This window comes from Desmodus rotundus, chromosome 13, assembly GCF_022682495.2.
Source record: "Desmodus rotundus isolate HL8 chromosome 13, HLdesRot8A.1, whole genome shotgun sequence".
NCBI classification, from domain to species: domain Eukaryota; kingdom Metazoa; phylum Chordata; class Mammalia; order Chiroptera; family Phyllostomidae; genus Desmodus; species Desmodus rotundus.
Window position 1 is genome coordinate 50,462,917 of NC_071399.1, and position 26,814 is coordinate 50,489,730.

Genomic DNA, 26,814 nt, shown 5'->3' on the forward strand with positions numbered 1-26,814 from the left:
TCCAGGATCTAGAAAAAAGAAAATGTTTCTTAGAAACTACCAATTTTTTTTTCTTTGACAGCTTTCAAACCATTTATTTTCCCTTTTTGTATTTTTGCTATTTCATTTTATAGTGACTGAAACTCACTTCTGTTATACCCCTGGAAGTTTGAGGATCTGAGACCTAGCATATCCACATTTTAAGAAATCATCTTACAAAAAGTATCAACATTTCCTGGAGTATTAAGTGAGCCTGCTAATATGTTAAGCTTGGATTCCACATTTAGTGAAGAAATGCTTCGCTTCCTCACGTAACCAAAAGAAGGCTAATAACGAATTTAAAATAAAAAACAACCGGAACTGCCAGAAAATCAAACTGCATGGAACTCCAACAACCAAGGAGATGAAAAAAATACTCATCCAGATGGGTAGGAGGGGTGGAGGTGGGCAGCTGGATAGAGAGAATGTGTGGCAAGGTAGAGGATTGTGTGTGTTGGAGGAGGGGGTTGGTGGGTCTGGCACTCTGAAATTGGTGCACAGATAAGCTGGGAGGATCAACTGGGGAGTGACAGATAGCAAAACCCAGGGTTTCAGCTTGGGAAAATAAAGACTAAAAACCTTTGGCTGTAAAACCTGTGGGGATTGTGAAGATGGGAGAAACTCCAAGTCTCACAGGAGAGCCCATTGGAGAGGCCCACAGAGTCCTAGAACATACACAAACCCACCTACCTGGGAATCAGCACCTGAAGGGGCACAATCCGCTTGTGGGAAGTGAGGGAAGTGACAGAAAGCTGGGTGAGAGCAAAGCGAGCAGCATTGTTCCCTCTCCGTCCCCTCCCCCACAGATGATGCCACCACTCAGCAAAGAAGATTGCCTTGCCCTGGCAAATACCTAAGGCTCCACCCCTTAAAACATAACAGGTGCACCAAGACAAAGAAATACAGCCCAAATGAAAGAAGAGATCAAAGCTCCAGGAAAAGAACTAAGTGACGAAGAGATAGAGAACCTATCAGAAGCAGAGTTCAAAATACTGGTAATCATGATGCTCGCAGAAATTATTGCATTTAGTCACAAAATGAAGGAATAAATGGAGGCTATACAAAGTGAAATAAAGGAGAATATATAGGGAACCAACAGGGAAGGAAACTGAGACTCAAATCAACTGTTTGGAAAAAAAAAAAGGAAGAAATAAACATCCAACCAGAGCAGAATGAAGAAATAAGAATTCACAAAAAATTAGGAGAGGCTGAAGAACAACTGGGACAACTTTAAATGCTCCAACATCTGAATCATAGTGGTTCCAGAAGGAGAAGAACAAGAGCCAGAAATTGAAAACTTATTTGAACAAATAATAAAGGAAAACTTCCTCAATCTGGTGAAAGAAATAGATTTCCAGGGAGCCCAGGAAGCTCAGAGAGTCCCAAAGATGTTGGATCCATGAAAGAACACACCAAGACACATAATTACATTAACCAGGATTAAAGATAAGGAGAGAATCTTAAAAGCGGCAAGAGGAAATGAGAGAGTTACCTACAAAGGAGTTCCCATAAGACTATCAGCAGTTTATTCAAAAGAAACATTACAGGCAAGAAGGGGCTGGATAGAAATATTCCAAGTCATGAAAGGCAAGGACCTACATCCAACATTACTCTATCCAGCAAAGCTATAATTTAGAATTGAAGGGCAGATAAAGTGCTTTCCAGATAAGGTCAAGTTCAAGGAGTTCATCATTACCAAGCCCTAATTATATGAAATGTTAAAGGGACTTATGTAAGAAAGAGAAGAAGATAAAAAACTATGAACAGTAAAATGACAACAAACTCACAACTATCAACAACAAAACCAAAAAACAAAAACAAAAACAAAAACTAAGCAAACAACTAAAACAGGAATAGTATCACAGAAATGGAGATCAAATGGAGGGTTATCAGTGGCGGGTAGGAGGGGAAGAGTTGGGGAAAAGGTACAGGGAATAAGAAGCATAATAGGTAGCCACAAAGTAGACAGGGAGAGGTTAAGAATAGTATAGGAAATGGAGAAGCCAAAGAACTTATATGTACGACCCACGGACATGAACTAAAAGATGGCAGAATGCTAGGGTGTGGGGGATGCAGAGAGGAGGAGGATAAAGAGGAGAAAAAAAATGGGACAACTATAATAGCATAATCAATAAAGTATACTTTTAAAAAAAGACAAAAAAACAAACCCACACCAAATCTTCAATAGATTGTAATGTGGCCAGCATTATAAGACTAGCAAGGGGCGAGGCTAAGGCTTAGCCCAGTTCTCATATTGTTTGTCAGATTGCATACTACCGCCTGGTTATTATCACAGCCTGCCATTACTTTTTAGATGGGAAATTCTGCACTGCTTCTGCTCCAAGAGATGCAGAGGATGTTTATCCAACACAATTTATCATGTTGTTAGTTTCCAAGGTGAAATGGAATTAATCTGCAGAGATCTCAGATAAGCACTATTTTGTCCAGCTCTCCAGTCTTTGTATTTCTTTTCCTGGAATTCCATATTTTTCAGGGAAACTGTTCCTTTTTCAGAGAGGTCATCTTAATTTCTAAAAGTTCTTACATGTTATAGTTTCTAGATCACCTTGGAAGAATTTGGTAAGATGATTATGTATGAAAAAGAGAACAATGTGATCCAGTAAAGAGGAAAATGAATCAAAGTTTATGTGCCTGAATTTTGAGGTTATCTGAGTGTGTGCACTGGGCCTGGGGCACCATGTATGTAACATAAATTGAATGATTTTGAAATAAACAGGGAATAAGAAGCATTAATGGTAGGTATGAAATGAACAGGAGGAGGTTAAGAATAGTATGGGAAATGGAGAAGCCAGAAAACTTATAACACATGATATGAAATAAGTGGGGGGGGGAATGCTGATGGGAGGGGGTGCAGGATAGAGGGGAATAAAGGGGAGAAAAAAATGGGACAACTGTAATAGCATACTCAATAAAATACATTAAAAAAAGAAATATACAATGTTTGTCCAGAAGGTATACAGCCATGTAATATGAAAAATAGAGACACTCCACTTACTGAAGATACAAAATACAAAAAACATTGTACATAGGACAATGACACCTCAGTCCCTTTTAAAGTAGGTACCTTGGGATCTCACACAGTTCTATCAATCTCTATCAGCTGTCTATCATATTTTCCTGAATCTCACTGATGGTCTGAAATCTCTTCCCTCTCAAAGGCAATTTTAGTTTTGGGAAAAGCCAGAAGTCACAGGATGCCAAATCTGGGCTCTAGGGGTGTGAGTCACCTAGGTGATTTGATGTTTTGTCAAAAAACTCTGAACAAGACCTGATACAAGAGTGGGCATGTTGTCATGATGAAGCTGTCAATCACCAGTTGCTCATTAGCTTCGGCCTTCTGAATTATCTGAATAGTTTCTGCAGAGCAATGCTCAAGCTTAATGCAAAATTTGATGCAGATTCATTGCAGTCATTTTGAATGTGATGGCCACACAGTACATATGCTCACTCAATGGTGTCTACTGCCCTCACTCACTAGTACAGTGAAGTCATCATTGTTCACACATTCCAGTCTACTCTTCTTGGCTGCCAGCCAAGAAGAGTAGCGTAACATGTATGTCACGTAAACCGTTATCATTATATTAACAATGGCTGGACTTTTTCCAGACAGACCTTATACATCTTAATCACTGAGGATCATTTTTTTAAAAGATTGTATTTATTTGTGTTTAGAGAGAGGGGAAGGGAGGGAGAAAGAGAGGGAGAGAAACATCAATGTGTGGTTGCCTCTCACACGCCCCCTATTGGGGACCTGGCAACCCAGGCATGTGCCCTGACTGGGAATCAAACCAGCAGCCCTTTGGTTCACAGGCCAGCAGTCAATCCACTGAACCACACCAGCAAGGGCAGGATCATATTTTTGATAAATAAACAACCAAGTGTTCATGTCTATAGCTATAATAGATAAAACAACTCAAATGATAACCAGTGTAAGGAAGTGAGATAGAACAATACAGCATGATGTTTAAGCATTTGGGCTTTTAGAGCCTGTTGCATAAATTTATATCCTAGTTCTCCTATTTACTGGTTGTGTAACATTTGATAGATCATTTTAAAATAAACAAGCAAACTCTGTATGTTCAATATTTTTGTCTACACAATGAAAACTAACAGTAAGTATGCGTGTAAGGATGTTAAGAAGATTAAAGGAGAAAGTACATGTAAAGTGTCTGACACCTCATAAAAGTGCAGTGTTATTAAAAGGGACCTGTAGCAGTTTTGAGCTCCTTGTAGTAAAATAATCTATTTCTCAGGTTCAAGAAATTGGGAAAGAATTACTCATGATAGGAATTGTCACCACACTTAGAAATAGAGAAAGTGATTTTAGTAGTGGAAGTCAACATGACTCCAATAGCTCAGAAGAATAAGGCATCCAAAGCATGCAAAAGAGGGCATCTAACCAATAAATAGTAATAATCACAATATTGTTGACAGCTGACCCCAGGAACATCGACATCCCTTTAATAATTGGTAGGTGAATAAACCTGCTCAGTGTGGTAGTGGATCAGTGGGTATAACAAGTACCAGCAAAAACTGAAAACAGCAGATGTCCCTTTGTAGGAAATTTAATTAAATGGAAAGACCTGTAAGAACATTCTCATTGTGCTCTTGAATTAAATTGGAGAGGCAAAGCACTGTGTGAATTCAGATCCTCCTCTTCAGATCCTCCAAAGAGAACTTGGACCCCAGGCCTCTTCAGATCCTCCAAAGAGAACTTGTGGTGGTATCAACTAGGAATGACTTTCCCAAAGTCACAGAGCACTATCAGATCAGCACAATTTTGGGTCACATAATGGGCAGGAAGCCAGAGAGCTTCAGATCTTTAAATTTTTTTAAATTTTATTTTTCAATTACAGTTGACATTTGATATTATTTTATATTAGTTTCAGATATATAGTATAGTGGTTAGACAATTACATAATTTACACAGTGATCCTCCAATAATTCAGGTACCCACTTGATACAAGGTCTTTTAAATGAAATTAAAGATTATACCATCTGCAATGAAACACTTTTATATCTCTTCATGGCAACAACTACTTGTTCACCAATAATACAAGCTTTTCAGAAAGAATTCACAGACCCGAGAAACCAAGCCCCACCCTTTTCTGTTCTGAGACGTTAGCAATAGCTTCACTTACAAAAGACAAATGTGAACTCTATTGCACCCACTTGGTCCATGAAATCTTGCAAACATGGAAGAACGTGAATTTTGGAAGGCAGAAGTCATTTCCATAGGGAGACAGTATAACATGTGCCTGCCCTGGAATAGGAGAGTCTGTTTCTCATTGTACCAGCTGCATAGCACTGGGCAAATAACTTTATTCTCTGTGCTTCCAGGTTTCCTCATTCACAAAATAGGAGTAATAATAGCTCCTACCTCATAGGGGTTGTTGTGCTTGGCACACTGTAGATACTAAATAATTGTTCACTGTTATTCCCATTCTTCTGAAAAATATTACAATTACCAATAAAATGCATATTCCATAGAGATAACGTATGTAACATTCTTTTGGATATATACCAGAAGGATAGCTGAATCGTATGGTAATTCTATTCTTGATTTTTTGAGGAAATTTCTTATTTTCCTGAACATTTTACATGCTTATTGACAGTGCACAACGGTTCCCTTTCTCTTTTCTCTATATCCTTGCCAACACTTGTCTTTTTTTGAAGCTATCCTAATAATTTGATTTTACATATTTAATTTTGGTTTTATTTTTTGTATATCAGTTATATCTCAATAAAACAGTTAAAACTATCTAACATTGTACCTGACACATATGCAGGGACCTTACACAGTATAAGTAGCTATGGGCTTGTTATTTGCTATATGTGAAGAGCTAACATGTCTTACTTCTTCTCTGAACAATATCCTCCTCCTTTGTTACCCCCACTTCTTTGTCCTTTCCCAGTGTATCTGTTGAAGGGATCAAGAATACCTGTCTTTGGAGGTTTATTCAGTATATACTCACTGGCTAGGTGCTAAGAATAGAATGGAGGTGCACAGAGAGGAGAGTAGATGGGTCACTTCTTCATGAAACTTAAATTCTTGTTAGACAAGTGGTAACAACAAAGCTGGAGAAGTGTCAGAATTGGAAACTTAGAGTGTGAGAGAGGGATGTGTTAGACACTTGTAAAAGGAGGAAGGAAAGGCTTGCTTTCCTGAGGAAGTAAAGTTTGAGCTGAAAACTTATGGATTCTAGGTATTAGCACTTGAGAATGTGCTCCAGGTGGTTCCGGACATGGAAGGAAAAGAAGCCTGGAGCTGAGAGGAGCTGAGGTATCCTCACCTGTCTGTAGGAAAATGAGGTGGAAAGGTGGATGGTAACCATATTCTGATACTGGCATGGAGGCCATGTTAAAGGGTGAGGCTTGATCCTGAAAATGATGGGGAAATCACTGAAAGGTTTCAAGTAATGATGCAATCTGACTTTAAGAAGCATCATTCTAACTGCTCTCTATGAAGAGGGAATGTTGAGATGCTGGCAGAAGGTATTAATACATCCTCTCTTGAGGACTATGGCCCAGACTTGGGTAGTTTAAAGGCAAAGGAGTGGGTAGATTAAAGAGAAATTTAAATATTTGGCTTAAAACCACAGCTAGCCCTGTACCACCACCCATGTAGGGATGGGGCAAGTAGAAACCTTAACTTTTAGCCTGCACTTCTGCTAACAACACTCAGAATATATTTGGTTTGGAAAAAGAAGGGAACTGATATGTAAAGTGGAGCTTGTAGTTGTCTACTCATGTCAATTATCTGCGCTAATCTACTTGACCCATTGGTTCAGCTAATGAAGGGAGGCTTATCCTCCTTTCCCGCCAATTAGGCTTATCACTGCAGAGCCATAGAGAAGCCAGGAATAACTCAACACCACTCCCTCTAGTCAAATAATCAGCAAAGATAACTTTAAACAGTGTCAAGCCCAAGTTTATGACTCCCTCGCTGGTACCAAGGGCATTATTTCAACAGCCTAAGCCACCAGACAGAATGGGCCATTTTTGCTTGTCAGTTGACCTGGGACCAACCATGACTCACCTGTTTACTGCAGAGGAAAGGTAACATGAGATGCAAAAGTTGACAGCTGCCTCTCAGGATACCATTTATACCTGGAAATTAGGGCACTGGGCTTCAACTGGAAATGTTTCCATTGGCACAGTACCAGGCTGGATGAAACGGGCTAGGTGAGGGGGTCACACCCTGGGACAAGAATATATGCACTTATTTTAAGGAACGGAGGTCTTTACAGCTGACTGGCTGTTTCAAGTCACTCTCATTGTCTCACTGAGCAGCTTAGAGGCTATGGATCATCACTTGTATGTGCTTGGTTATTTATAATTTAGATTTAACCAGATTCCCCTGTAAGCAGATTTCCTTTCTTGGCAGAAGTAAGATTAAGGGCAACAAAAATAAAGAGTAAAAATAGTAATGTTGGTATCATTATTAGTGGTATATCATATTCTGAAGGCAGTCATCATTTAGGTTATATACATTACTTCTAATTCAGTGATCACAACCTGGGTGCACATATGAATCACCTGGGGAGCCTTAAAATACTGATGCTTGGTCCCACTCTCCAAAAACAAGTTTAATGATTGATCTGGGTGGAGCCTGGACATTGGCATTTTAAGGCTTCCCGGAGAATTCTAATGTGCAGCTAGAGTTGAAAACCACAGTTTTAATCATCATGGCCATTGGCAATGTAGGAATTTTTAGCTTCATTTTATAGATGAGGAAAATAGAGCTCAGAGATAAGGAGCTTGCCCAAGTGCAAGACCAGGGACTTCAACCTTCAGTTTCTCTGACCACCAACCCTCCCATCCAGTTGCTCCACATGCTGATTTGTGAGTCCTTGGGTAAAGAGTAAGCAGGGAGAGCACACAAAGGGGTAAAAGGGATCCTCAGGGCAAGGAACTTCACAGGTACCTGGGAACTCTGAGTACCCAGGTACCCTGAGTACCCTGAGTACAGGGAGGCTCCACCCTGTTTCACAGGGTGAGGAGTTATAAAGGCGAGGACCCAGTGGGCAAATAATCTGCCTTCACGGTTGCAGAAGCTCCTGACCTCTACAAGCCACAGGGGTGACACAGAGGAAAACCTTGGCAGAAAGTTGAATGGGGCATGGCGGGGCAGGGACAGGTAGCCTCACTTACCCTTGGCTTTGTCATATTGCTGTAGGGAGATAAACTCCTTTCCCCAGCTTCTGCCTTCTTGCCCTGTGCTGTATCAGCTCAGGATTGGCTCCAGGTTTCCTGGTCACCTCTAACATGCACTTCTGAAACACTGGCCTTAACTCAAGGAGATTACACTGACAGATAAAGGAGGCATTTCTGATTCTTATTTCCCTAACCATGAGCAACACGAGCCATAAATGCCTGAAATAAATACAGTCAAGTAGGATTCTGAAGCTGCTGGAAAGATACCAGTTGTGAGCCCGCAGGTCCCAGTCTCCTAGAATCAAGCATGGACACAAATCAAGGATCTGAGCTTCTTTGAAGTCTCCAACGTTGATATGCTGCATATCCCAAGGTATTTCTGATCTCATTGCTGGGGATATCTGAGAAAGGATCATACTGTGAGGGATGAAGGAAGGAGGAGAGAAATTTCTGGAATCTGAGGTGGGAAGTTTCTGACCCTCTCTGTACTTCAGATCTGAACCTTACTCTATTATTCCCCACAGAGGATTGGACTGGCCTCTTTCATTTATTTATTTACTCAACAGTTATTAAGGATTTATAGTAATGGAGATCCTTAGAGGAATAAGACCCATTCCTGACCTTAAGTGGCTCACAGTTTAGTAGAGGAGAAGTCCCATAGTGAGCAAGCATAATGGCAGAGGAAAGCCCTGGTGTGGTGGGACCTGGGCTCAGTCAGGAAGTGAGGAGGGTGGGTGTCCTCAAGGGGCAATCCCTCACTTGAGACTTTCTGAGTGCCCAGCAGGTGTCAGCCAGGTGGAGAATAGGGAAATGTTTCTCTAAGTGCAGTAGCTAGCTTCAGCAAAGGATCAGGGCTACTCTGTTCCAGACCTCAAAAGAGGACGTTCTTTGTCAAAAATCACATTGGCTTAGCTGCAGACCCTTCCTTTTCTAGGTTTCAGAGACTTGGACTTCCTTTTCTATGTTCAGGACGAAGTGCTGAGTCCAAAGCGCAACTGAATTCCTCACTCTGATTTCTTTTTCAATAGAAACATGAAGTTCTGAAGGTGTGCCAGCCACAGCAAAGAGCTTTTCCCAAGAAGGCATGGGCTGGGGAGGAGCAGCAGCAGTGCAAGGGGAGGAGTATTATGTTTTGGACAAAAAAACTATGATTCAAGTGAGGTCAACAATGCACAAAGCAAGGCACTGCATAAAGGAGTCATTTTTCCCCTTGGTAAGAATTATGTCTCATAATATTAATGTCATAACAGGGCATAACAGGGCAGACAAATAGATGCTTGGAAGGATGTGTACCTGGAATTCAGATCTAGCTCTACTACATAAGATCTTGGACAACCTACTGCATATCTCTAACCTTTATGACTTTCGTATATAAAATAAGGGTATGAGCATCCCCAAATCCACTCAAGTGCTAAGAATTAGGTGAAATGACAATGAAATAGCACTTACACCCTAATTTGTAATGACCTTATCTTGAGGTTACGTCTGCAAAGACACTATTTCCAAGTAAGGTTCTTGGGAAGGTACCTGGGGTTAAGACTTCAACATATCTTTTTGGGGAACACAATAGCTAGTGTTCCTCAATAACTACCCTCCAATGCTCTGCTTCTAGACTTAAAGAAATGATTGGAGAGAATGGGATCTAAGTTTCTATGACCTTCCTGACCATCTCTGGTGCATAAAGGGAAAGGTTAGCTATTTGAACTGTGTTATGAAAGCACAAGGCAAGGAACTTTATAGAAACAGACTTTTCAGGAGAGAATCCCTCATAAGACTTCCTGAACTCCTAATGTGACCCTCTTTTTTCCAATCCTCTCGTTACAGAGTTTCCTTTCAAGTCTCAAAGTTCAGTAACTGAGACTTTGCCCTCAGAAATTTTTACCTTTCCCCCAAAGTGGATGATTTACTTCTTGATCATTTTCTGCCTCTTGAGACACCCGAACATGTTCCTCTTTATGCTCTTCAGTTGGATGATCATTACACACCTCTGCTCAGTCAATTTACTCTGAGGACAGAGGAGGGAGGGTTGGGCTATGGTTCCACGAACAAGGGCAAAGGGTGTTGGTCTCTCAGTTCCATTTCTCTCTCCTTTCTCACCCACGATAGCCATGGCTAATTCTTTCACCAAATTGCTTTACTTCTCCATTAGCAGGACTTTCACTTTGTCCATTTTGGAAATACATTCACTTACATTAGGAAACATTTGTTTCTTTCTGCCTGTGCTGAGCTTGTCCACTTTTTAAAATAAATCACAATATTTGTCATTGTTATGCTTTTTGCTTCCCGAGTGGAATAGCACCAGTTTTGTGTAATATTATTTACAATTACTTATACTCTGGATCTCTCTTTAATGATGGGTAGCAGAGGAGGGTTTGCTAATTAATTCCTTTCCAATATATTTAAAATAACCCGTCACAAATATTTATTTTATTATCTCTTATCTGCAAATAGATTTTCTAATGCTAATCAAGTTAGAGGACATTTTTAAATACCTGTAATCTGTCATGTAGTGAGGGAGAAAATCCCAAAAGAAGTGAAGGCCACAGAAAGATTTTAGGACCTTTGAACTTGTTCCCTAGTGTCTTTCCCCTGGAGTCTGTGCTGTCCCGGCAGCTCAGTCATCATGTCAAATGTCATGTTTAACTCAAAGTTTCCCAGTAGCTCCTCAGCAATTGAAGGATAAATTCCATCCTTCTCAACCAGACATTCAAGTGCTTTATTATCAGGGCCCTCCTGAATTTCCAGGGACTCTATGACTATCAAATAGGTCTACTCATTGTCCTGTGATTGTCCTGAAACAGCTTCACTTTGTGCCTAGAGTTATGGATCCCTCTGTATCCCCCTTCCAGAAATCCTCCTTCTCCTCTTTGATGTATGCCTGGATCCTACCCATGTCCAGTAACTACTGAGCTGGAAGCACAGTCTCTACTTAGATATGCTCTGTTTCCCTTTGCCATTGAAGATTAGTAAGATATCCCTGGGCAGAACAGTGCCTCTTGTCCCCCAGTTTTCCTTTTCCCTGGCAACTCCACTATCTTTCTGTTTCATCTACTTCAGAGCCCCCTTTGTTTACAAAGTCAGGAGGATTTGACATCTGCTATAATCTATGTCCAAGCATATTTTATATAGTTTTACAGTTTTGTCTCTCACATTGTGAGTCTGTGCCCATGACACACCTGAGAAGGTAAGGAGAGGGGGAGTATTGATGTTTACTGCATCTACTGTGTGCCACACATGGACACATTTGGATACATTTGAATTTATCTACAGACTTGTCTGGAAGATTTTGATCCATGCTTTCAAATAGGGGAACTAAAGCTCAGAGCTGGTAATGACTTTCTCAATAAAAGTTTGATACAGTGCTGCAGAGAAATAAAGAATTGTTGTGGGATGGAACTTGCTGGAACCAGCTAGATGTGGTAGGATCCAAGCCAGACCATGGTCTGGCAGGCAGGAGGAGAGGGCACTGTGAGTGTGAGCAGAATCAGAGAGACTTCAAAATCAGCCTGACAATGTGATATTTATGGCTTTTAGAGATCATACCTAATTTCCTTTAAGAATGCAATGTTAAAGTTAATCATCTGGCTTTGAGTATGCAAACCCTGCAATGTTCTAGGAGGGCCAAAGTTCAGGGGTAAGTGAACTTCACTGCAGGATATTAAGAACAGAATAAATGCTGACAAAGAAGCAGAGATTTTAAACTTTAACTCCAGGTCAAAAGAGGACTCAACACAAATGGCTGAAATTGGGCAAACAAAAATTTTCAGATGGGTTCATACAGCAGGATAAAAATGAATGAATTGATGTGAGTTCATCAATGGTAACAAATGTACCACTCTGTGCAAGTGTCTGTGTGTCTGTGTGTATAGATGGGGTTATGTAGGAACCCTGTATTTGCTGCTCAATTTTGCTGTGAACCTAGAACTGCTATAAAATATAACACTTATTTTGCCTTGACTGGTGTAGCTCAGTTGGTTGGGCATCATCCTGCAAAGCAAAAGGTTGCTGGCTTGAGTCCCAGTCAGGGCATACGCCTAGGTTGTGAGTTCGGTTCCTGGTCGGTAGGGGTGCATGCTAGAGGCAACCAATAGATGTGTCTCTCCCTCTCTTCTGCCTCCCTTTCCCCTTTCCAACACACACACACATACATACATACACATACACATACACATACACAACAACAACAACATGATGAATGAGCCCAAGTCCCAAAGCTCATGGGGACAGGGGAGGGTGTGTTCTTCTTTTGGTGTGTTGGAGCATAGACAACTTGCTCAGCTATTGTTTCATCACATTTTATTTTTCCAGTTCATTTGTTTATGAGCATAAAAAGCCTTGAAGAACAAGACAGAATATGAAAAGGAAGGAGAGTAAAATAAAGAGAAGGAACTGAGGGATACTTTAATAGTCTGCATACTAAAAAGTGGAAAGCTGGCTGTGCATATAGGTGCAAAAGCATGATGATTAGGTGTCCAAGAAGAGGAATTTTACTGAACAGTTAATATATGGTGATGACCTTGGGAAGTTGTTCACTTCTCTGATTTTTTTATTTTTATTTTCTAAAATGAAAACAACAATATTTGCCTCATATCGTTACAGTGAGGATAAAATTACATAATGTACATAAAATTCTTAGCCCCAAAAGCTGTATTCCTTCATTAAAATAGTGAGAGTCTATTATGAGCTAGACAACAATGATTTAATGGTGAGCAAAACATTGATAGCTCCTGGTTCATCAAGTTTACAGCATAGCCCTAGCCAGGTGGTCCAGTTGGTTGGAGCGTTGTCCCGTAAGCCAAAATGTTGCAGGTTTGATCTCCAGTTGGGGCACATACAGAAGGCAACTGATTGATGTTTCTCTCTCATACTAATGTTTCTCTCTCTCTCTCCCTTTCTCTCTCTTAAAATCAATAAATATATCCTTGAGTGAGGATTAAAAATAAAAATTTACAATCTAGAGGAGGAGACAATGTGAAAGAAGGAAGCATAAAATAATGAAGTATAAATTGTGGAGAATTCTATAAAGAAAGAACTCAAAATACTGTGAGAAAATAACAGAGCCTCTGAGTAAGTAATCAATTAATAATAGTTGTTTAAAGACAGACTATTTTTCAGCTATAATAAAGAGTAATTGGGAAAAACTAGATAAAATATTTTTAAAAGAATCTGTTTGAAGAAACACAAGGGTGAGCAAGGCAGAGAAGGCTTTCAGAAACAAAATTCCAGAAAATAGGTAAATAAAAAGAGATAAGATGAAAATATACTCTACTTTCTCCTATAAGCATCTGCAAGTTCATCAGTGGCTGAAAATATTTTTGAGCATTTTCATGGATCAAAATTGGCATTCATGGCTGGCTGTGGAGAGTAGGCATTGAGAAATAACCTGGGCTTTTAGTTGGGAGCTCTAACAGGAAACACTCTAAGAGTAAAGGCAGTTTAGATACATACTATCTCTCACAAAAACTAAAAGCAGCTTCAATCTAGGTTGGATTAAGGCAATTTGCCTAGTTTACCCAATTTCATGGTATCTACCATGAAGAAAGATAATATCACCTAGTATCTCAAATAATCCTATAAATTTTCACAGAATAATGTTTAGCATTCTGTTTAAAAAAAATCTACTATACTAGGTAAAAAGCCAATGACGAAAAATCATTTAAAGACAATAGAAACAGATTCATAGGGAATATAGATACTATACAAATATGGGAGTTATCAAACACACACTTTATTTTTAAATTTTGTATTTTAATCACAGTTTACATTCAATACTATTTTGTATTAGTTTCAGATCTACAGCAAAATGGCCAGACAATCATATACTTTACACAGTGATCCTCTGGTATTTCAAGTACCCACCTGGCACCATACATAGTTATTATATTATTGACTACATTCTCTATACCCTACTCCACATCCTTGTGACTATTTTTAATTCCTTCACTTTTTTCATTGGGCCTCCCAACCCCCTTCCCTTCTGGCAACCATCACTCTGTTCTCTGTATCTATGAGTCTGTTTTTATTTTTTTGTTCATTTATTTTGTTATTTAGATTCTACAATAAGTGAAATTATAGAGCATTTGTCTTTCTCTGTCTGACTTATTTCACTTAGTGTAATACCCAGTAGGTCCATCCATGCTGTCAAAATGATAAGATTTTATTCTTTTTGTGGCCTAGTAATATTGTTTTGTATGTATATGTACCACATCTATGTTCATTAGGGATATTTTCCTATAATTCTCTTTCTTAGTTATCTCTTCAATTTATTTTAGAATCAGGGTAATACTGGTTTCTAAAGATGAGCATGGGGGTCTTTTCCCCTTTTGAACTTTTTGGAATACTTTGAGAAGAATAGATGTTAGCTCTTCTTCAAATGTTTGGTAAAATTCACCTGGAAAGCCATCCAGTCCAGGACTTCTGTTTGTTGGGAGTTTTTTGATTACTGCTTCAATTTCAATGGTTCTAATTGGTATGTCTAAATTTTCTGTTTCTTCTTGATTTAATCTTGGAAGATTGTGTGTTTTTATGAATTTATCCATTTTTCCAGATTGTCAATTTTTTGGGCATATAATTGTTTGTAGTATTTTCTCAAAAGCCTTTGTATTTCTAGGGTACCAGTTGTCTCTTTTCTTCTTTCATTTCTGATTTTAATTATGTGGGTCCTCTCTTTTTCTTGACAGGTCTAGTTAAAGCTTTCTCCATCTTGTCTATCTTTAAAAAAAAGTAAAAACAGCTCTTGGTTTCATTGATCTTTGGGTTGTTTTTTTACTCTATTTTATTTATTTCCACTCTAATCTTTGTTATTTCCTTCCTACTATCTACATTGGGCTTTGTTTGTTGTCCTTTTTCTAGTTTCTTTAGATGTAAGAGTAAAATGTTTGAGATTTTTCTTGTTTCTTAAGGTAAAACTGTATTGCTATGATTTTCCCCCTTCAGGCTGCTTTAGCTATGTCCCATAGCTTTGGGGTTGTTGGGTTTTCATTTTCATTTGTCTAAAGGTAACTTTTAATTTCTTCCTTAATCTCATTGTTAACCTGTTCATCGTTTAGTAACATGTTATTTAGCCTCTATATGTTTATGTGTTTTTCAGGTTTTCTTTTCTTGTAATTGATTTCTAGTTTCATAACAGTGTAATCAGAGAAGATGCTTGATATGATTTCAAAAATTTAAAATTTATAGAGATTTTTGTGGCATTTCATGTGGTCTATTCTGGAAAATGCTCCATTTGAACTTGAAAAAATGTATATTTTGCTGTTTTGAGGTAAAAAGCTCTAAATATATCAATCAAATCCATGTGATCTAATGTATCATTTAAGACCCCTGTTTTCTTACTGATTTTCTGTCTGGAAGATCCATCCATTGATGTTAATGGGTGTTAAAATTTCCTACTGTGACTGTTTACTGTCTATTTCTCCCTTTAGATCCATCAATATTTGCTTTATACATTTAGATTATCCTATGTTGGATGAATAAATGCTTATAAGGGTTCTATCTTCTTGTTGGATTGACCTCTTTATCATTATGTAATGTCCTTCTTGGTCTTTTACTATACCCTTGGTTTTAAAGTCTATTTTTTTTCATATAATTATTGCTACCTCAGTTCTTTTCATTTCAATTTGCAAGAAATACCTTTTTCCATCTTTTTAATTTCAGTCTGTATATATTTTTTGTTCTCAGGTGAGTCTCTTATAGGCAGCATATATATGGATCTTCTCTTCCTATGCGTTCAGCTATCCTATTTCTTTTGATTGGAGCAAGTAATCCATTTACATTAAAGTGATTATACATAGGTTTATTGCCATTTTATATATTAATGTACATTTTTTCTTCTTTTAGAGGAAGTTTTGTAACATTTCTTTTAATACTTGTTTGTTGTTGATGAAATCCTTTAGCTTTTCCTTGTCTTTATTTCTCCTTTAATATTAAATGATAGTTTTGCTGGGTAGATGAGCCTTGGTTGTAGGTCCCTGTATTTCATCACTTTGAATATTTCCTGCCAATCCCTTCTGGCCTGAAATATTTATTTATGTATTTATTTATTTATTCTTATTGTTGTTGAAGTACAGTTGTCTCCATTTATCCCCCACTATTCTTACCCCCCTTTGGCTTTGTCCTGGGTTCTTTATGCATGTTCCTTGATGACCCTTCCCTTTTTCCCCCTGTTATCCCCTACCATCTCCCCTCTGGTTACTGTCAGTTTGTTCTTTATTTCAATGTCTCTGGTAATATTTTGCTTGTTTTTTGTTTTGTTGATTAAGTTCCAGTTAAAGGTGAGATCATATGGTATTTGTCCCTCAATGCCTGGCTTATTTCACTTAGCATAATGCTCTCCAGATCCATCCATGTTGTTGCAAAGGGTAGGAGCTCCTTCCTTCTTTCTACTGTGTACTATTCCATTGTATAAGTGTACCACAATTTCTTTTATCCACTCATTTACTGATGGGCATTTAAGTTGCTTCTAACACTTGGATATTGTAAATTGTGCTGCTATGAACATTGGGGCACGGAGGTTCTTTTGAATTGGTGTTTCAGGGTTCTTAGGGTATAATCCCAGCAGTGGAGTTGCTGGGTCAAAAGGCAGTTTCATTTTTAGTTTCCTGAGGAAATTTCATACTGTTTTCCACAGTGGCTGCACCTATCTGCATTACCACCAACAGTGTACTAGGGTTCCTTTTCTCCACAACCTCATCAGCACTTGTTGATTTGTATATGATGGCCATTCTGACTGGTGTGAAGTGGTATCTCATTGTGATTTTAATTTGCATCTCTCTCATGGCTAGCGTTGCTGAGTATCCTTTCATATGTCTCTGGGCCCTCTGTATGTCCTCCTCAGAGAAGTGTCTGCTTAGCTCTTTTGCCCATTTTTTAAACTGGGTTGTTTGTCTTCCTGGAGTGGAGTCGTGTGAGTTGTTTATATACATAGAAGATCAAACCCTTTTCTGAGGTATCAGTTGCAAATAAATATATTTTTCCATATGGTTGGATCCCTATTCATTTTGCTCATATTTTCTTTAGCCATGCAGAAGCATTTTATTTTGATGAAGTCCCATTTGTTTATTCTTTCCTTTATGTCCTTTGTTCTAGGAGACATATTAGTGAAAATATTGCTGCGTGGAATGTCTGAGATTTTCCTCCTTATATACTCGTCTAGTAGGACTTTTATGGTATCATGACTTATCTTTAAGTGCTTTATCCATCTTCAGTTTATTTTTGTATATGGTGTATTTTGGTGGTTGAGTTTCATTTTTTTTTTTTTGCATGTAAAATCCAAAATCTCCCAATCTCCCAATCTATCCAAATCTCCCAATACCATTTGTTAAAGAGGCCATTTTTACTCCATTTTATGCTTCTGCCTCATTTGTCAAATATCAATTGACCATAGAGACTTGGGTTTATTTCTGGGCTCTCTAATTTGTTCCATTGATCTGTGTGTCTATTCTTATGCCAGTACCAGGCTGTTTTGATTGCTGTGGCTTTGTAATATAGACTGATGTCAGGTATTGTGATCCCTCCTACTTTATTTTTCTTTCTCAAAATCGCTTCAGCTATTCAGGGTCATTTATAGTTCCATATAAATTTTTGAAATGTTTGTTCTATATCTGTGAAAAATGTTATTGGTATTTAAATAGTGATTGCATTGAATCTATAAATTGCTTTGGGTAATATGGACATTTTGACGATGTTAATTCTTCCAATCTATGAACACAGTATATGTTTCCATTTATTTGTGTGTTCCTTAATTTCTTTCTTCAGTGTTGTGTAGTTTTCTGAATACAGGTCTTCAACCTCCTTGGTTAAATTTCATTCTAGGTACTTTATTTTTCTTGTTGCTATATCAAATGGGATTTTTTCCTGATTCCTGTTTCTGATATTTCATTGTTGGTGTACAAAAATGCATTCTATTCGTGAGTATTGACTTTGTATCCAGCTGTTTTGCCAAATTCACTTGTTAGGTTGAATAGTTTTTTGGTGGAGTCTATAGAATTTCCTGTGTATACTATCATGTCATCTGCAAACAATAACAGTTTTACTTCCTCCTTTCCAATTTGGATGCCTTTTATTTCTTTTTCATTTGTGATCACTGTGGCTATGACTTCTAATACTATGTGAGTACAAGTGGTGAAAGCGGACACCCTTGTCTTGTTCCTGATTTTAGCGGGAAAGCTTTTAGTTTTTGCCCATTGTGTATGATGTTGGCTGTAGTTTTCTTGTATATGGCTCTTATTATGTGGAGGTATTCTCCCTCTACTCCCATTTTGCTGAGTTTTTTTTAATCATAAGTTGGTGCTGTATTTATCAAATGCTTTTTCTGCATCTATTGATATGATCATGTGACTTTCATCTTTTCTTTTGTTTATGTGATGTATCACATTTATTTATTTGTGAATATTGTACTATCCTTGCATCCCTGGGATGAATCCCACTTGATCATGGTGTATGATCTTTTCAATGTACTGTTGGATGTGGTTTGCCAATAATTTGTTGAAGATTTTAGAGTCTGTGTTCATCAGCGATATTGACCTATAGTTTTCTTTCTTTGTTATGTATTTATCAGATTTTGTGTTTAGGGTGACTCTGTTCATAAAAAGAGTTTGGGAGTCTTCAGTCATCTTGGATTTTTTGGAATAGTCTGTGAAGGATAGGGGTTAGCTCTTCCTTAAATGCTTTGTAAAATTCTCCTGTGAAACCATCTAGTCCAGGGCTTCTGTGTGCCAGGAATTTTTTGATTACTGCTTTGATTACACCTGATGTTATTGATCTGCTCACACTTTCTGCTTCTTCTTCATTCAGTTGTGGAAGATTATATTCTTCTAGAAATTTGTCCATTTCACCAGGTTTTCAACTTTCTTGGATTATAATTGTTTGTAGTAATTTCTTAGAATGCTTTGTATTTCTGTGGTATCAGTTGTAATCTCTCCTCCATTTCTGATTTTGTTTATTTCGGTCCTCCCTCTTTTTTCCTTGATCAGTCTGCTTAAAAGCTGACTGATTGTGTGTATCTTTTTAAAGAACCAGCTCCTGGTTTATTGACCCTTTAAATTGTTCTTTTAGTCTCTATGTTGTTTAATTCTGCTCTGATCTTGCTTATTTCCTTCCTTCTACTCACTCTGGGCTTTGTTTGTTGTTGTTCCTCCAGTTATTGTAGATGTAGGGTTAGCCTGTTTATTTGAAATGTTTCCCTTTTCAGTAGGCCTGTATTGCTATGAACTTCCCTCTCAGGACTGCCCTCACTATGTCCCATAAGTTTTGGACATTTGTGAGTTCATTTTCATTTGTTTCCAGAAACTTTTTGATTTCTCCCTCGCTCTCATTATTAAACCCATTCATTGTTTAATAGCATGCTATTCAATCTCTGTAAATTAGAATGTTTTTGAGTTTTTTCCTTGAAGTTGGTTTCTAGTTTCAAGCCCTTGTGATCAGAGAAAATGCTTGATATGGTTTCAATTTTCTTGAATTTATTGAGGCTTGTTTTGTGTCTTATCATGTGGTCTATCTTTGAAAATGTTGCATGTGCATTTGAAAAGAATGTGTATTTTGCTTCTTTGGGATGAAAAGCTCTCTATATATCAGTTAAGTCAATTTGACCTAAGGCATTGTTCAGTGCCACAATATCCTTGTTGATATTTTGTTTGGAAGATCTATCCATTTTTGACAGTGGGGTGTTAAAATCCTGTAACATAAATGTGTTGCTGTCTATATCTTTCTTGAAGTTCTCCAAGATTTTCCCCATTTATTCGGATGCTCCTATGTTGGGTGCATATATATTTACAATGTTGATGTCTTCTTGGTGGATTCTTCCCTTGAGTATTATGAAGTGTCCTTCTGCATCTCTTTTTATGGCCCTTGTTTTGAAGTCTATTTTGTCTGATATTAGCATTGTTACCCCAGCATCTTTTCCCTGTCCACTTGCTAGAAATAGTTTTCTCCAACCCTTCACTTTCAGTCTGTGTAGGTGTTTTTGTCCTGAGGTGAGTCTCTGGTAGGCAGCATATGTGCAGGTTCTGTTTTCTTATCCATTCAGCTACCCTATGTCTTTTGAAAGAAGCACTTAATGCATTTACATTTAAGGTTATTATTGATAGGCACTTATTCATTGCCATTTTACTCCCTTCATAGCTCTGTTCCTCTCTCTCACTCTTTCTCTTCCTTTTCTTAACGCAGTCCCTTTAGCATATCTTGCAGGCTGGTTCATTGGAAGTGTATTCTTTGACCCTTCTTTTGTCTGGGAAACTCCTTATTTTGCCTTCCATTTTAATTGAGAGCCTTGCTGGGTAGAGTAGTCTTGGTTACAGGCCTTTGCTTTTCATTACTTGGAATATTTCTTGCCATTCCCTTCCAGCTTATAGTGTTTCTGTTGAGAAGTCAGCTGCTAGCCTTATTGGCGCTCCCTTGTATATTACTTCCTGTTTCTCCCTTGCTATCTTTAAGATTCTCTGTTTGTCTTTGAATTTTGCTATTTTAATTATGATGCGTCTTGGAGTGGGCCTCTTTGGATTCCTCTTGATTGGGACCCTGTGTGCTTCCTGGATTTGTGCGACTTTTTCTCTCATCAAATTAGGGAAGTTTTCCATCATTACTTTTTCAAACAGGTTTTCTATCCCTTGCTCCTTTTCTTCTCCTTCTGGAATCCCTATTATATGGATATTATTGCATTTCATGTTGTTCTGCATTTTCCTCTTCATTCTTTTTGTGTGTTTTTTCCTTTTCTTGCTCTTTCTTGGAGTTTTTTTCTACCTTGTCCTGCAGCTTGCTGATTCAATCCTCTGCTTCATCTAGCCTGCTTTGGGTTGCTTCTACTGTGTTCTTCAGTTGAGAAATTGTATTCTTCATTTCCTCTTTGCCCTTTTTGATAGTTTCTGTTTCCTTTTTCATGTTGTTATAGTTTTCAGTAAGTTCCTTGTAGTTTCCCTATCGTTTTTGGTAATTCTCAATGAGCTCATGGCGCTTCATTATAACAATTGTTTTGAACTCAATATCTGATAGTTGACTTGTCTGTATTTTATTTAGCATTCTTTCTGAGGATTCCTCCTTTCCTTCCATTTGGGAGTTGTTTCTTTGTCTTTCCATTTTTTTGTGAGAGTCTTCTTGTCTGCCTCTCCTTTTTAAATTGATCTGTTTTGACTCCCTGAGTGTATGTTGCAAACTTCTGTGGCAGGAACCCTGTGAAATTCAGTGGTGCAGTCTCCTTGATCTTCTGAACTTGATGTTCTTGGGATGCCCTTTATACCACTTATGTTGGCTCTCTGGATATAATTGGGTTTGATTGTGATCGGATCCTTCTTTGGTGGGCCCTTCCCTCCAGCTGCTTTACTGAGGGTTCCCTCTGCCCACCACATCTTGTATAGTGTTGTGCAGGTGCTGCCAGAACACAACCACAAAGCCCAGGGAACACAGCCATATCTGCAAAAATATCTCCCCTCCCTACTGACATCCCACTATCAACAGTAAATGAACCAGTATTAATAAGGGTGTAAAGAGATTAAGACTATTATAGGAAAGGAGAGTAATAAACTATAGTATAAAATCTAGTTACTTATATGTACAGACTTGCTGGATAAGAAGTGAATGTTAAAAAGCTATGCAGGAAAGAAAATATCACTAATCATGGAGAAGACCACAGTGGATTTCGTCATCTCAGTAGCCTCTAGTATTTACCACTGTTTTTTCTTTCTGGATCTGCCTGTGGTGATGCCTGATGTTGATCCCCTCTGACCTTAGGCAGCCTGCTCCAAAACTGCCAGGGATCTACTATCTGTGGCTGTCTTCTTCAATTGTTAATCTAGTCACTCTGTACTCAAAAGTCAAGCTTAATTCCCATAAGGTGGGGCCAATTCCCTCCTAGGGTGCGGCTGGTTTTTCTCCTCAGGTGCTGCTGCTTGGAGAGGAGTGGTCTGCCTGAGCAGAACAGCTGGTGCCATAGGAGTGGTGACTCAGCACCAGCATCCCAGAGGCTACTCTCTCAGTTCTCTCCCCAAAGCCTCCATGCCCAGTCTTTCTTCATATGTCTGTAGTCCACTCTGCCCCCTCTTTGCCAAGGATCTACTGTCTCCTTCAGTTGCCAATCCACTCACTCTGCACCCAGGAGTCAGGCTTATGCACCAAAGAGCCATGGCAGAGTTGCTCCTAGGAGTGGGGGCTGTTTTCCCTTAGGCTGCTACCGCTCAGAGGGGAGTGGTCTGCCTGAGCTCAATGGCCGCTGTCCTAGAAGGGATAACTCAGCACTGGGATCCCAGCAGCTACTCTCTCAGCTCTTTCCCCAAAGCTTCCGTTCCCATTGTCTCCTTAGGCATCTCCAGGCCGCTCTACTCCTGCCTTTGTTGGAGCCCCAGGTAAGTGGCTGCAAATGAAAATTTGTGCATTGACTCTTTACAGGTCTCTTTGCATTTCCAGCTGTCTGTCTCTGGTAGAGATCAACCCTGACATTTTTCAGCTGTCAGTTGTTGTCTGTGTAATTTTTGAGCTCTGGAGCTCTAGGCTGGGGATCCCTGCTTAGGGTTTGGACCCCACACTTCTCAGGAAGATCCAACTTGTTGCCTAATTGTCCTTCCAGCACTGCTGCCTGTCACTGCTCAGCCAGCCTTCTCCAGTCTCCTTCACACTCCTTACCAGTCAGTTAGTGCTGAAGATGATTCTTATGTGTGTCTGAGGTTATAAGACTTCTCTCGGTATTATTCAGTTGTTTGTTCCGGGTGATTTCTCCACAATTTAGTTGTAATTCCAGATTGGTGCTGGAAGGAAGTTAGTGTGGTTTCCATTTGCTCCTCTGTCATCTTGCCTCTCTGAAATGTTTCCATTGAGAAATCAGCTGATGTTCTTATGGGAGCTCACTTGTAGGTAACAACCTGTTTTTCTTTTGCTTCTTTTCAGATTCTTTCTTTGTCTTTAACTCTTGCCATTTTAATTATGAGGTGTCTCTTTGTTGGCCTCTTTGGGTTCATTTTGTTTGGGACTTATGCACTACCTGGACTTGTGTGTCTTTTTCTTTAATCAGGTTAGGGTGTATTTAGTCATTATTTCTTCAAACAGGTCTTCAGTTACTTGTTCTCTCTCCTTTTTTCTGGTACCCCTATGATGTAGATGTTACTATGATTGATATTGTCTCAAAGGTCCCTTAAATTATCTCATTTTTTAAAAATTCTTTTTTCTTTGTGCTGCTCTGCTTGGGTATTTTCTGCTATGTCGTCTTTCAAGGTGATCCTCTGCTTCATATAATCTGCTGCTGACTCCTGCTAGTGTATTCTCCATTTCAGATATTATATTTTTATGGTTTCTATATTCTTTTTTATGCTTGTGATCTCTTTGCTGAAGTTTCCATTGAGTTCATCCATTCTTCCCCTAAGTTCCTGGAGCATCCTTATAACCATAGTTTTGAACTCTGTATTTGCTAGATTGCTTGCCTCTATTTCATTTAGTTACTTTTCTGGAGATATGTCTTGTTCTTTCATTTGAGACATGTTTCTTTGTCTCCTCAGTTTGGCTACCCCTTGCATTTGTTTCTAATATTAGATAGATCTGCTTTGTCTCCCAGCTTTGGTAGGGTAGCCTTATGTAGTAGGTGTCCTGTTGGGCTGAGTGGTGCAGTCACTCTGATCACCTGAGGTGCATGCTCCAAGAATGTCATCTCCTGTGGGGTTTATGTGAGTCCTCCTGTTACAGTTGAATCTTGATTGTTGTTGACCCAAATGTGGATGAGGTTTACAATCAGGCTGTCTGACTGTGATATTTAACTGACCACGGAGTATGAGTTGCTGTGAGGGGGCTAACCACACAAAGCAGGAGTCACCCCAGAAGGGTCTAGTACATGCCAAGACCTCTCTTTGGGTATGCCACTTGTGGAGCTTGTCGGGTCATGTCTGTTATGGTTAGAAGCTGCCACTGGTTGTGTTTGTTCTGGGGCCTCTTGGGAGGTACTTTGGTGCATGTCAATGTAAGACATGGCCTGTGACTGGCCCTGGGCCACCTGTTAGGAGCTACATAGTGATTCATGAATGGTAGCAGCCTGTGCCTGGATGTGTGTGGGAGGGGCCAAGTTGCATAGTGAAACTGGCTGCCACCAGTGCCAAGGCTGGGATGGATCAGCAAAAAGCCAAAGGCACTATGAGATCTGCTGCCACCTGCCAGCTTCTTGTTAAGCTCCTGTACTAAAAGAGCCTCAAGCAATAGTGAGGCAGTTCTTAGTGTGTCACCTGTTAATGGTGAGTATTCACCAGGTTAATACATATTCAGACTCGATACTGTTGGACAAACCCCTTCCAATCAAGGAATTTAAAAATTATTTTTCAATATTGAAGATAAAATTTACTAATTTCTCATTGATTTTTATTTTCTATCTTTTTATTATAAACTAAACACAGATACAGAAACCACCCAAAGCAAATGTATAGCTTAATAAATTATTTTAAGGTGAACACCTTTGCAACAACAGTAAAGAAACAGAACTTTGCCAACCATTCAGAAATGTATCTTTGAGTTCTACCTCAATTGCAATGTACTGCTGCCTTCCCTAACAGCAGCCATTACTATTTTATTATACTTTTACTACAATCTCTTTATTGTGCTTCTTTTGATTATCCAGATATGCATTTCTAGACTTGCCCATTAAAAAAGATTTGTTACATTATGTAAATCTCTTTTAATGTACTGGAGCCTGTACATTTCCTTCTTAGGCTTTATCTCTTGTTGACCCTGGGCCATATGACCTGTATAATTTCCCAAAGTCTTAATTTTGTTAATCTCATAATCCTGGTACAGTTCAATAAGTCCCTCTTTTCTTTGTGTTTCTTGCAAATTTTTGACTGGATCCAGAACCTTGAGCACTATATTTTCTGGGGAAATTTGTCATCAATACCTACACTAAGGAAAATGGACAGAGAAGTCTTCAAGCACAAGAAGAGTGATGTTAACAGTAAAAAATTATAGGAAAGAATAGTAAGAAAAATATTTATATGTAAATAACTCTAAATAAATATTGACTCTCTAAAACAGTGTTAATACTGTCTTAATGGGGTTTTAAATATATGTACAATTAAAATATATGACAGTACTATAGTATAAAACTCAGAACAAATGTAGGTAAATCCTAAGTGTTCAAAGGTCCTTTCAGTGCCCAGGAATTGATTTTAAAACTACTATTTTGTATTTGAATAATTCAAGGATTCATGTTGAATCTCTAAAGTAGCCTCTGAATGCCAAAAGATTATATAACTGCCAAAATGTGGGAAAAAAATAATAAAGTGGTCAAACCCACTTGATTAACCTAAAAGAAAGTAAGGATAAAATAAAGAAACATAGAATGAATAGAGTAAATTGGAAAAAAATAGTAAGATGCTAAATTTAAACTCAAATGTTATAGCAATTATATCAAATATAAACAATTTTTAAAATGTATACTGTCAGACTGTACTTAAAAAATAAGAAGACCCAATAATACAGTGCTTGAAAGAGTAGGATCTTAAATACAAAGGCACAAAAATAATAAATGTAAAAGAATGGAGAAAGGAATACCACATAAACCCTAACCAAAAGGAAACAGGCTTAGTTATATTAATATCAAACAAAGTAAATTGGTAAGGCAAGAGGAGACTCTTTAAAATGATAAAAGAATCAGTCTACTAGGATGAGAAAATAGTCTCAAACTGGTAGAGTTTCATAATGTAGCTTCAGAATTTGTAAAGAAAAAATGATAGAATTAAAAGAGAAATAGGCAAATACAACAATTGCAGTGGAAGATTTTAAAAATATTTTTCACTGAAATGAATAGGAAAAGTATAATAGTGGGAAAAAAATCAGACATGGTTCCTGTCTGTGTTGAACTTGTGTTTGAGTAAGGCACACAGATGGAGTCAAATAAGCATACAGATGAAAATTGAAAGTTAACTGAGTACTTGGAAGGAAAGGAAGACAGTTTTATGACAATGTACATAACCTAGGTTGAGGGAATCAATAAAGTATTTACTGAGAAAACGATACTTGATCTCAGACTTGAGAGATCTCCGATTGGAAATGTGGTAATCAATGGTTAACTAGGAAGAGTGGAAGTAGAAATGTGAACAAAGAACATTAGACACCTGGCATCATGACACCTCAAAAATCCTGTGCTACTTCCAGCCAACATGGAGGCATAGGTAGATATACTTCGCCTCCTTGCACAACCAAAAGAAGAACAACAACAAATTTAAAAGCAAAAAAAGACCCCAGATCTACCAGAAAATCAAAGTGTATGGAAGTGCAACAACCAAGGCGTTAAAGGACAAACATTCATCCCAACTGGTAGGAGGGGTGGAGATGGGCAGCCAGGGCAGACAGGATGTGCAACAAAGTGGCAGTTTGCACTTTGTGCAACAAAGGGGGACTGGGTTGTAAAAATGACAGCTGGCAGTCCCACATTTCTGTGAGGATAAACTGGGAGGAATAGCCAGGGAGTGAGATAGACTTCTCAACCCAGGGTTCCAGCATGGGAAAAGAAAGTCTCAAAACCTCTGGCTATAAAACCTGTGGGGGTTGTGGTGGCAGGAGAGACTCCCAGACTCACAGGAGAGCTCATTGGAGAGACCCACAGGGTCCTGGAAAGTACACAAAACCACCCACCTGGGAATCAGCACCAGAAGGGTCCAGTTT

At 38.6% G+C, this 26,814-nt stretch overlaps 1 long non-coding RNA gene across 4 annotated transcripts in view; it reads left to right on the forward strand.

Annotated features, from left to right (window-relative positions):
* The first annotated feature begins 8,188 nt into the window (after positions 1-8,188).
* LOC123480579 (uncharacterized) overlaps positions 8,189-26,814 on the forward strand; it is a 147,083-nt gene continuing 128,457 nt past the window's right edge. For 3 of the 4 annotated variants that reach the window (XR_011650726.1, XR_011650725.1, XR_006656646.2), the window contains exons 1-2: positions 8,189-8,569; positions 9,225-9,409. This is a non-coding gene — a long non-coding RNA (uncharacterized lncRNA). Of the gene's footprint in view, positions 8,570-9,224; positions 9,410-25,002; positions 25,261-26,814 lie in introns of those variants that run through there. The other variant, XR_006656644.2, reaches the window with a different exon arrangement.